Genomic DNA, 12,102 nt, shown 5'->3' with positions numbered 1-12,102 from the left:
ATGGTGAGTTTGAAGTCGGAACAGGCAATTTGCCTAATCCTTGTAGGAAGACGACGACGACGACGACTTCTTTAGAAAAAAAATTTATAATTATCTTCCATCACTAATAAAATCAAAAGGATTATTCTCAATCAATATTATTAACTTGAAAAATAACAGGCTCAATTAATTCAATACTCTTATGGAAGTTTCAATCAATTAAATTCCCTAAATTATATTTTAACCTTATTTTACGTACCTTAGCGGTTATTTGAAGAAACAATTATTCGTACATGATGAAGAAACACAATTAAACCTTTCAGGACATGGCACTACTAGAAAATTTAAACTTTAATAAAAAATAAAACTAGCTCCTACATTAACTAATGAAATAAACTTATAAACCTGCCCAAAAAGGGCGAAACATAGTGACTACATCTTTACTCTCGTAGTGCTCCTAGCAAAGTGTCCTCCGAAACGTAATCTGGTCTCGCGGTTGGGGAATCCCCCCACTACTGTATTTAGAAACAGGTCTCCTATTGGGCGAAAGGAATCAATTTGACCAATCGTCGCGTGGCTTCTAGAGCCTTTGGACCAAATAGTAACTGCAAAATCGGTAGTTTGTTATAATTTCAATGCTTGCTGTTTTCCAACTTATCGCACTTTATGTCGCGACAAGAAGGCTAAGCTTTAGAGATAATTCCATAATCTACATTCCTCGACGACTCGGAGCCACAATTTTTAAATATCTATCATGGGAAACTCGAAGTCATGGCCGTTCATAATAGAGAGAGAAAATAATTTATTTCGCTAACTCACTTACAATAATGGCTCTAGTCTATTGCGTATTAAATTTACTATTATAACTTGGGAAAAGGCCTGAATTAAACTTAGTGCTCGGCACAGAGACATACTGGCAACAGGTCAGCCCGAGTTCAAATCAGAGAAAGGTCGAGAGACAATACTATGTTATTAATTGCATGCGTTATTGCATGCTATCAATAGTTCATTTGATAGTGCATAAAAATTGCATTCAATAAGGCATGCAATTTATAATCCATTCGACAGCTGATTTATGATGGATAATTCCGATAGTCTGATTTCTACACTAATATTGGCGTATGAAGGAGGCTCCTTTTCCTTCTATATTATCCTTGAAATTCAAAATTTATAAAAACCTTGTATATACGTCGACTCGCAATTTAAAAAGGAGCATACCTGTCAAATTTCATGGAAATCTATTGCTGCATTTCGCCGTCAATGCGCAACATGTAAACATTTAAACATAAAGAGAAATGCAAAACCGTCGACTTGAATCTTAGACCTCACTTCGCTCGGTCAATGAACTATTGACTATTGCTATTGCATGCAATAAATAAATAACCAAAATAACATAGTATTATTTATTGTCTCTCGAACTTTCTCTGCTTTGAACCCGGGCTGTCCTGTTGCCAGTATGTCTTGAAGATGATTAGCTTAGCATTTTTGATACACCAACCCCAACAGCCATCAGCCGTTTTCACACCGATATCTGGCCGACACGACATACAGACAGGATTTACTCTGATGGACAGTATAAGAGGAGGCTGTGGTTTATAACTGCGCGAGGTCTACTGTTCACAGAACTATTCTATTATAGGGGTACAAATTGGAGATGATAATAGAGAACACCTGATTAGTGGCAAATGAGTGATGAAATGATGAAAAAGATGCAGAGAGAGTGAGTGATTTTAAGGACGAAGTGAGAATGTGAGAATGAGATAGCAAAGAAAGAGAGGGAGTGAGAGTGAGGTGACGGACAGGTTGTATTGTATTCATGGTGCCTTCTCTAATCCCAAAGGAGTGGAGCTGTAACATTTCCCCAGTCCACCAACCACACACTATTCACCACACCAAAGATCACAATCTCAGTTATGCACGGCGTTTTGACAGCATCGATAGAAGCCAATGCAACGCTTACTTTGTTGCGGTGTGTGTGAGCGCGTCTTTTTCACACTAGCAATCTTTTTTGCCACTTTTCTCCCACTGCACTGCAGAGGAACTCATGGAAATAGAAGGAGGAGGAATACGAGAAAAAAGAGGGGATTGGATGAGATCGCAGGAACTGGAGTAGGATAATATATGGAGAAGGAGAATCCGTGGAAGTGAGATACGAAAAAATGGGGGATTCATGAAGAGGAAGAAACTCGTAGAAGTAGAACAAGCAGAAGGAGTGGTAAGGGGGGGGGGGAGACGAGAGGTTTGAGATCGCAGAAACTGGAGTGGAATAATATACGTGGTGAAGATGAATTCACGGACGTGAGAGACGAAAAAGAGGTAGATTCAATGAAGAAGCTATTGTTATTGTTAGAAACTAAACCAAGCAAACAACTCTGATCACAATGCACCAAAGCCTGTCTGACCTATTAGCAAAATGAGCTCAGGTCACTAAGTTCCTTCTGAGAACTTCAAAGGGAAGTTGCCAGCTAACACTGATGTCTTATGCTCAGTTTTCCATGTTAAGTAGTAGCAGTAGAAGCTTGCTACTGAACTTACAGTACAACTTAACTGGATTATGGTTCAACTTCAAAATTATTTATTGATCCTTCATTGAACTCCGTGTCTTTACTGCTTTAGTTGAAGTAGTTCACAGTACAACGTAAGAAGCTGTGTACAGGAAGGTTATTTTGTACGCCAATATCTTGTATCGAGATATCTCAACAAAAGCTCCGGTTTGCTGCATTATCACTATTTACTCTGCTTAATTTGATGTGTTTACAAAGTGTCATTCAATTGAGATTATGTTTTGCATTGAGTAGCACGAGCTCATTCGTTCATTATAAAATGAGCAAACAATACTATAGTCGGAGAAGAAAAAAACAGGCTATTGCCCAAAACTTCTTCAATTTCTTAATTTTGTCTTAAATTGTCCAAATATTATGTAGGTTATGTCCATTCCAATTTATACACCATATCATCAATCTGAATATACAAATCAGGATAAAACAAACATTCTCAAATTTAGATAGACAGCTCATAATACAATAGGTTTAATTGATTCATTTAAACTGATAATTATGAGTATCAAAGATTCATAGACCTCCTTCGTAACATAGATTGAAAAGATTCAACCCGTATCATAGAAAAACTATAGCGTTATAATAAAACTCTGTATTGTTATAATAGTTACTCTATGCTTATTTGTTTAGTTTTGCTATATTTAGAGCTGGGATACGATAGTTACTCTATGCTCATTTGTTTAGTTTTGCTATATTTAGAGCTGGGATACAAGCGTTTCATCATCAGGAAGGAAATTCTATTTTTAAAAAGAAAGTAGACAATACCAATTGGAGGCGGCATCATTAATGAGTTAATACTGCAATTTGCAGTACCTCTCGACTACCATCAAAGCCTCTCATTGATCATCAGCTAAAGCAGGGTGAACTATGATTGTTATTATGGCGATGATTGTAGTGCAATTGTCTGTTTCAATTGACTGTTGAGAACAATAATAATTCAGCAATGGCCCACCACTGTTAGCATGGAACAAAGCTCAATTCAACGAGGTGCAGGGTAGTTTCTGTTAGTGTACGAGAGTGAAACAAGGCGACGTCTGTGAAGTGAGAACAGATATATGAGGGATGATGAAGAAAAGAGGTAGGTTCAGAAAGAGAAAGTGTGGGACAGAAGAGGAGAATGAAAAACTGGAGGAGAAGATTGATAGAAAGATATCGATAGGAGTTACAGATAGAGATCAGAAAACAGATAGATAGGAAAAGATAGAGAAGAGGAGGCAAACAAGTAAAAGGAAATCAGAAGAGAAGAGAGATTTCAAGAATTTTTTGAGAGAGGGGAACACATTAATTTGAAAACACGTTATTGGAAAATACGAGATTGAAATAGAGAATATGTATGGTTATGCCCTTCATCAAAGTCTCATTTACTCTGGCTGCATTATATCAATCACACATTATTGACTGAGAAACTGATAAATTCCAAGAATCTTCAAGTAAGCTCTGAGGCTATAAGCTACATACCCCTCATTGCATTATTATTATTATTATTATTCTTTTTTTTGGTTGCTCATAAAAAACTATTATTCCAAAATCATCATTTTTGCATGTATATCAAAGCAGATCATTCTGCTTACTTGTTTAAGTGGTAGAGTGGACATTATTGTCCAAACTTCGCACGTCAACAAAAATAAACAAGTCATTCTATTCTATTCTATCATTCTAGGCTTTTAATTTGTCCATATGAAAGAGATATCATCAGCATCATCATCATCATCTTCTTACAAGGCTCTATTGGCCTATATAGGAAAAACTGGTCTACTCATTTACTTAGAATGCCATCCAATAGATAGGAAAAACTGGTCTACTCATTTACTTAGAATGCCATCCAATAGGCTCCCGATATTAGCATGGGAATACAAACTCGAAGGAAAGCGAGGCATAGGAAGACCAAGAAAGGCATGAAAAAGATATGAATCCTTGAATTCTATACCATGAAACGAGCTCCTTTCGATAAACATGTTCGAAACTCCTTTTCTGTCCGTAATCCCCAAAGCACTGGAGTCTTATCGGTGAATCGGCAAATTCTCAGAATCATTAAAATCATAGAAACATATAAATTTTCCACAACTTATCATTTCCTGACTCTTCTCTTGAAGTGGATCAAACTAAATCAGCGGGTTGGAGATTTCCAAGAAATTTTCCACCTGCAATTTAAGCTTTTGCAGTCGTAGTTGTTAGCATGAATTAATCAAAGTTTCTCCATGAAATTTCTAGTAGGAGCTGACGATAATTATTTCATTCTTGTGACGAGAACCACACTCTTCTTCTTCTCCTTCTCAGAGGAAAATTGGAATAATTTCCAGCCACCGTGCCGCTTTTCTATTTTTCCAGGGAGGTTTTTGCTCAAACTGGATCGATTAAAGTTTGGCGCTGATTAAAAACAGTGCGCGACAAGTTTTCTATTTTGTTTACCGGCGAAATTGAAGCTGTGTTTCTAATTTATACTCTGTGGCAGGGATTCCACTCCAATGAGTTAATTGAAAGTGGAGGTGAGACGTACAATAATTGACAAAAGAGTAAGATGGAAATGGTGGAGAAAAGAAGGAAAACGAAAATAAATTGATAAAGTTGGCGGGAGAATGATGTTGGCTCCTAGCAGAAGAGATGAACTAAACCGACTTGGTCATAATGTTCCTCTATTCTCAGTGACTCATTGATGTAGGAATAGAAAAAAATACATTAATAAGAAAGTTTAATGATCACAAAAAGCTGGGAGTGATATATGGCATAGCTACTTTTTATCAGGAAAACAATAAACTAGTTTGAATCGCTTCAAAGTTATCAATATCAGATAAACTAGAACTAGCATAGTATATTATTGACTTCTTTACTAAGCTGTGTTCGAAAGAACTGGAGTAAAAAACGCCAAAAGAAGCGGGAAAAACGTTTATTTTGGCCTTGGATTTCAGGAATTCCAAAACCCTTTCTGAGCGTATTCAGGCCCACTGATCAAGCATACTGTAATTAATATGCTGTAATAATATGTAATTCCTATTATTTATATGGGAACAACTCTGAGGCACTAGACGTAGATTGTGAGGCGAGATATACGAGTTTAACAAATTCATTTTATTTTTCGTGAGCAGAACTTTTCCCCAGTATTACAGAACCTCTTGACTTTTTCAAAATAAACCTTTGTATAGATGGTACAAGTCAATCTGTTCATCTGTTGAGGGTTGTATTCAGCATTGCAACTCAGATGTTTACCTGGAAAATTCGGAAATCTTGAATAATAATCTAGAGGAATATTATAGGAATTGGTTGAGAGATTTGAATGGAAGCTTCTGAAATAAAATATATTAATCCATTTTTTCACTCATACAGAGTAGACTTAACCTACAAAATCTGCACATGCGTTTATTTATTTTTATTCACTTGTTCCATCTGGAACTCAACTTGAATACTTCAGTATATCCACAATAAATGATAAGTCATTTTCTCATGCTCGATTTGTGATTATAGATTTTATTGATGCTCAAATGTCTCTCGATATTATTAAAGCCTTCTTTGGAAAAACAATCTTTTTCGAAGTAAGCCGGTAATAGAAATTTTAACGCAGTGAAATCAATAGAGCATATCATAAATCTATGTGAATTGGTTGAACGAGAGGAGGTTGGTGTAAAACAATGGCTACAGTAATAAACAAGCTGTGACGAACGTGATAGCTTGCTTACATGAGAACAGCAGCCTCAATCAATGGAAAACTTGATGCCTCACTTGATATAAATTGACTCTGGCCTACAACAAATTTCCACCTCCTCACAGAAGATGGTTGCGCCTCTGCCCGCCGCCTCCCTTGGGATCAGCTCATCTCTTTCTCCTTTCTCTACTCATTCTCATTTCCAATTCTTGTCTTTCTTCTTTTCATTCTTCACTAGAATCCCATTTCACCACTTTCCACTTATTTACTTATCTACATATTCCACTTTATTCCCCATTTTGCTGAATTGTACATTTTCCCTTTATTCCAAATTTATTTTAATTTTTCTTCCCTTTGTCCATCACCACTCTTTTCTCATTTTCCTGCCTTTTTTCCATTCTCTCTTGATAATTATCCTCCTCTACTCATTATTTTCTCCTTCTTTTCTTCTTCTTCTTCTCCTTCTTCTCCTTCTTCTCCCTCTTCTCCCTCTTCTCCTTCTTCTCCTTCTTCTCCCTCTTCTCCTTCTTCTCCTTCTTCTCCTTCTTCTCCTTCTCCTCCTTCTCCTCCTTCTCCTCCTTCTTTTCGTTCTCCTCCTTTATCTCCTTCATCTCCTTCTCCTCCTTCTTCTCAGTCTTCTCCTTCTTCGCTTTCTTCTCCTTCTTATCCTTCTTTTCTCCTCATCCTCTTTCTTTCCCTCTCTACTCCTCTCGTTTCATCCTAATGTTCTCTCCGGTCCTTCTATGAGCCTCTTCTCCTACATTCGACCGTCGCGTTCCTTTTTCTTATCTTGTTTTTCCTCCTTTACATCATCCCTAGCCATTTGATCCATTCACTCATTCTCCTATAAAAATATTAATAATAATTCAAGAAGATATTCAGAAGTAGTAGTAGTTCTTTTTTAGTCCACTTAGGACTGATCTATGTTCAATGCGTTAATCTTCTCATTGAGTCTTTCCACGTCTTCTGTATTCTTTAACGTTCCTTTTTGATCTCATTCTTTATCTATTTCTTCTTCGTTAATGCCATTTTTTCTCAATCTATTCATGCTTTACTTTTTCATTCATGCTTCTACACCTCAGACACTCTCACTTCTTCATCTTTCATTCTTTTTCTCTCTTTTTCTCTCTTCTTCTCTCTTCTTCTCTCTTCTTCTCTCTTCTTCTCTCTTCTTCTCTCTTCTTCTCTCTTCTTCTCTCTTCTTCTCTCTTCTTCTCTCTTCTTCTCTCTTCTTCTCTCTTCTTCTCTGTTTTTGTCATCTTATATTCATCAGTCTCCTTAATCTCTCTATCTCTCTATACTCGTCATGTCATCCATCTATTTTTACCCCACATTCCATTGTTTTCCTACTTCTTATTCTCACCATCCGAATCCTTCTCTTCCTCACTCATTTCTCTTCTCTATGAAATACCCTTTCTCCTCCTCCACCTCCTCCAGAATACCCTCATTTTCTCTCCTGTTCTACTCCTGCTCCTCTTTCTTCTTCAGCGTCGGCTTTTTCTGGCAAACGCCAACTTCACGTCGTTTATTTACTCACGATCCTCTGTCGATATATATTCGGAGAATAAAAGATATATAATTCCCCATAGCTGCACTGAACATCCAGTGCTCCCTCAGGCTTTATTCATTGGCAGTGAGTGGTGTAGTTTCTTGCTCTAATAAAACAGCCAACAATTTGCCGATTACACCTGAACTGTTATATACATCGTCCTCCTCTCTGTTTTCTTCTTCGCTCACGTCTTCTTTTTCTACCTTCTCCTTCCCCTTTGTTTTCTATCTCTGTTCTATTCTTCACTTCTCTTTCTTATATTGTTGTATCCCTCTCTCAAATTGTCTTCAACCAACTCTTTTTATCGCTACACTGATCCTCATCTTCGTTTTTCTCTCAAATTTCCTCAATTTTTCTCTCCCCATTCGTCCTTCTTTCTTTTTCCTTCAAAAAACATTAGCTAGATTCTCGTTTAGACTCTACACAGAAACTCTAGAGAGCAGAGAGTTGATGTTTGGATCATCTGTCCTGAACTGAGCCTATCTGTCTTGCTTTGATCAGGTCGGATTGTGTACAAGCTTTCAAAGTGAAGAAGTGAAGCTTCTACGTTTGTTTTTGGTAATTGAGATGATATTATGATTTGTTGGCAATTTAAAACCCTCTACGGTTCTTTTTGTTTCGATAAAGTAGAAAATCATTTCGAATCGACTTGGCTTACAGCAGTTAGCCAACCATTCTCAACTATCATCTATGATGATCTGGCCAGTTCCAATGATAATATTCAATTTTATATTGTTCTCTATAGTTTCATATTTTTAAAAATTCGACTGAGTCACTGTCAATGTTGTAGAATTGTTCCATAATGAAATGAAAACACACATATATTGACAAATTCTACATTTTTATTTGCTTGAAAATGTGACGTGTGTGGTCACGAAACCATGGTCCTGTACCAAATAAAACTGTCGAATTTGACAATATTATGTGTGTTTTTTTACTTTCCTTGCTCTATTACCATAGGTAAAGAAAGTATCTGAAAAAAATTAAGGTACCCCAATTTCAAAATTTTCTCAATATGAAATCGTTCGTTGAATCAAAACTCCAAAACATCAACTGATTCGGTATTAGGGTTTTGGGGTGAGTATGTTTCTTCATCCAACAAAATAAATTATGTGAATATAAAATGGATATGGGATATCTTGAAGGATGATGGAAAAAGGAAGAAAAAATGGAGGATGATGGAAGAAAAAAGGAAGAAAGGAAGAAAAAATAATAGAAGTACGATTCCAGAGCTTATACCTATACGACTATTTAATATAAAATTCAATGTTCAAATTTGAAGTATCAGTTTATTTGTTTCTCTGTTGTGTAGTCTTCTATTCATGAAAAGTGTTTCCTATGTATTCGCTTTGTAGGCTACTAGCTGTGACATAGGAGCAAATCTGAAGTGGAAGTGCACATTATGCGAAAATCTGATCACCAAACCTACCACGCTACCACAAATAAAAATACAGCACCACTGCAGAAACAATACTATTGTTGACCCCTCTTTCTCAACTACGCCTTCCCGCCCACAATAAAATCTTTCCTTATCCTTGTTAGTCGGATTTTTTTCTCTTTCTTATATCCTTAGAATTTGACTTCTACTGTTGGTTGCCCAAGATTTTTTTGTCAGAATAATAGAAACACAGTAAGCTCTCAAGCAGACTTTCGGGCACTTTGGATAAACGGAAATGGACGGCCTGAACAACGAGAGTGGAAAGTTGCAGAAGCAAAGGCCAAGTCCAATACAAACTTTGTTCAGAGCAAATGCACTAATAGAAACTTCACGAATAGATACTCATAAACACTGCGTGACAGCGTTCAAAAGCCCAAACCCCTGAGCTGTGGGTAGGAGAGGAGTGAGTAGGAGAATTGTGAAGAAGCTGGAGGAAAGAGAAGGAGGAGAAGAAAACTGTGACTTACATAACTGTAGCTTATGGAATTCAGCCATTTCGCGCTCTTAGAAACCATAGAGAACTCGAAAATTGAAAACTGAAAGTTCATTGACTCCATATTCATGGGTTTCTGGAATGAGGAGAGGTACTTTTCCCATAAATATGGAAAGTTTGTCACAAAGTCAATATAAGTGACGTATTCCAATGAAATTACTTCTCGTAGCAGAATAATTGAAATAACTGTATAAAATCATTTTTTATATTGTAGATGAAAATTAGTTTATCGTTCACATAATGAAGTGAATTTTATGATTCAATGTCGGTGGAAAGTATCAAGTGAAAACCATAAATGTTTGAAATCACATCGATATGACTTTTCAAGGGAATACCAGGAGGGATGAAGTCAACTTTGGGCTGACAATGCAATGCAAGCTCAATTCAATGCAATGGCTAGATTATAGATAATACGTTTTCAAAGTACGACTTGTATGAAAGTTCAAAGACGATCGAAGTGAGTTTCTGAAATATCTCAGTGCAGTCCACATAAGTCTACACTAATGATCTCTTCACATACTGTGTACAAGCTGATTATCATCAGCTTACAGTGTAAGTTGTGATCACGATCGACCTGTTTGTATCACAAACACATTCTAAAGCATGGGTATGGAAGTATGAATGGTCACGTCTCTATTTCCGTTCATGAGGATGACAAAATGATCTTATCATTAACAACTAATTACTAGTATCAATGGAAACCGAAATCTACACCGCGACTTACTCCTTCTGATCGCCCCCTGAGGTGCAAGGGGCGAAGCCTGAATATGCTTAATATTCGTATGGTAATATGTTCAAACTAGAAAATTTATTGTTACTGAAATATCGAACAAGCTGATTCTATAGTGAGGTCCACATTATAATGGCAGTGGAGAAAGATAGGAGAACAACGTTGCCGATCCTCAGTCTTACCAATGCCTTCTATAGACGGTAGCTGATACAGGTTGATTGATGTAATATTAACTGTTCATTCTCGTTTAAAATAATAAATTATATTTTATTAAGCAAGAAATTATAATTTCAAATATGAAATATTGTTAATTATTTAAATATTTTGTTGTTTGATTGATAAATATCGGGGTACCAAGCTTCGCTCGTTATTTATTTATTGATACACAGAACACAATTCCTTAAAATGATTGGGGAAGGACTAACAGGCACAGCCCAAACATGTTTCTTTCCCGAATTTTGATTTATACACCGTAAATAGTTCAAAAAGTAGTTTATGTTCCATACACTTGAATTCGGGTCCAATTTTCAGTTCAAACATTTGAAAACAGGATAGTTCTCATTTAGAATGTTTACAAACCAAATTGAATAACAAAATATCACTCACTAATCACTTGAAACTGTAAAATGATAATTAACTTTGAAAATTAGAATATTCTCTAATTAATAATGATATACTATGTCATGTCAACAAATCAGATTATTTTGATCGAGTCGATTAAAATATTTCTCGTGGGATAAGCTGTTTGATTGAACAGCTGAACATAATTCTGTATCTCTACCAGACAGGCACTCACATCTTCTGTTATCGACAGACGACGAAATTATCATCTGTTTTTGCAAGGGTGAATAATTATTATCCTTCTCATGTCATTCAGCGAGTTTTCTCAGGGATGAGACCTAGGTCAATCGAATTTTTATATCTTAAACCTAATATGTTCCAAATTTCGTTAATATCGTTAGAGCTGTTTTCGTGATCCGTTAGACATAAATAAATAACCATATAACCATATTAATAACCAATATCGCGGACCGTGATTTGCTCTGGAATACAAAAGCATGAAAAATGTATTACGAAAGAAGAAATTATAATAACATTCATAGTTCATACAGAAATGTTCTATCATCTATCTATTCACAGTAAATTGAGATTAATTCTCAGAGGAATGCAAAAATTTCCCTCGCAAAGGCCCGGTTCCACAAAAGCCGGTTAAATTTTATTCCTTATTAATTTCACGTGAACCAAATCAGAGAAGACCATTTCAAAAAGATGGATCTACTGGAATCAATCAGAATTAAAAATAACCCGGCTTTTTTGCAACCGGCACTTAGTACCTGATTGAATGATTACAAAAGTTCAACAGCTGAGTCATAATTTTGACACAGTCCCACACACATGAACTCGCTCACTCACTTCCATCATCAACATACGACGAAATAATTGTTATCAGCTGTTTTTCCAAAGATGGATAATACTTATCCTTTTAATGTCCTTCAGCTAGTTTTTCCTGGGATGAGACCGAGTGCAATCGAATTTTTATATTATAAACCTACTATGTTCTGAATTTCGTGAGAATCGTTAGAGCCGTATTCGAGATCCAGTGAAATACAAACATCTAAACATATGAACAGATATTGCTTGTTTAATAGTATAGGATATAAATATATACAGAAATTGCTCGCTCAATATAATGATTTGAAAATTCTATGTACTTCCTT

At 36.1% G+C, this 12,102-nt stretch overlaps 1 protein-coding gene across 1 annotated transcript in view; it reads left to right on the top strand.

The window, feature by feature from the left end:
- Window positions 1–12,102, top strand: part of LOC111059708 (hemicentin-1) — a 217,880-nt gene that overhangs the window by 60,106 nt on the left and 145,672 nt on the right. The gene's annotated exons all lie outside the window — the stretch shown is intronic.

This window comes from Nilaparvata lugens, chromosome 2 (genome assembly GCF_014356525.2).
Source record: "Nilaparvata lugens isolate BPH chromosome 2, ASM1435652v1, whole genome shotgun sequence".
NCBI classification, from domain to species: domain Eukaryota; kingdom Metazoa; phylum Arthropoda; class Insecta; order Hemiptera; family Delphacidae; genus Nilaparvata; species Nilaparvata lugens.
The sequence above is the reverse complement of the archived record's forward strand: the minus strand, read 5'-3'. Positions and strand labels throughout refer to the sequence as shown.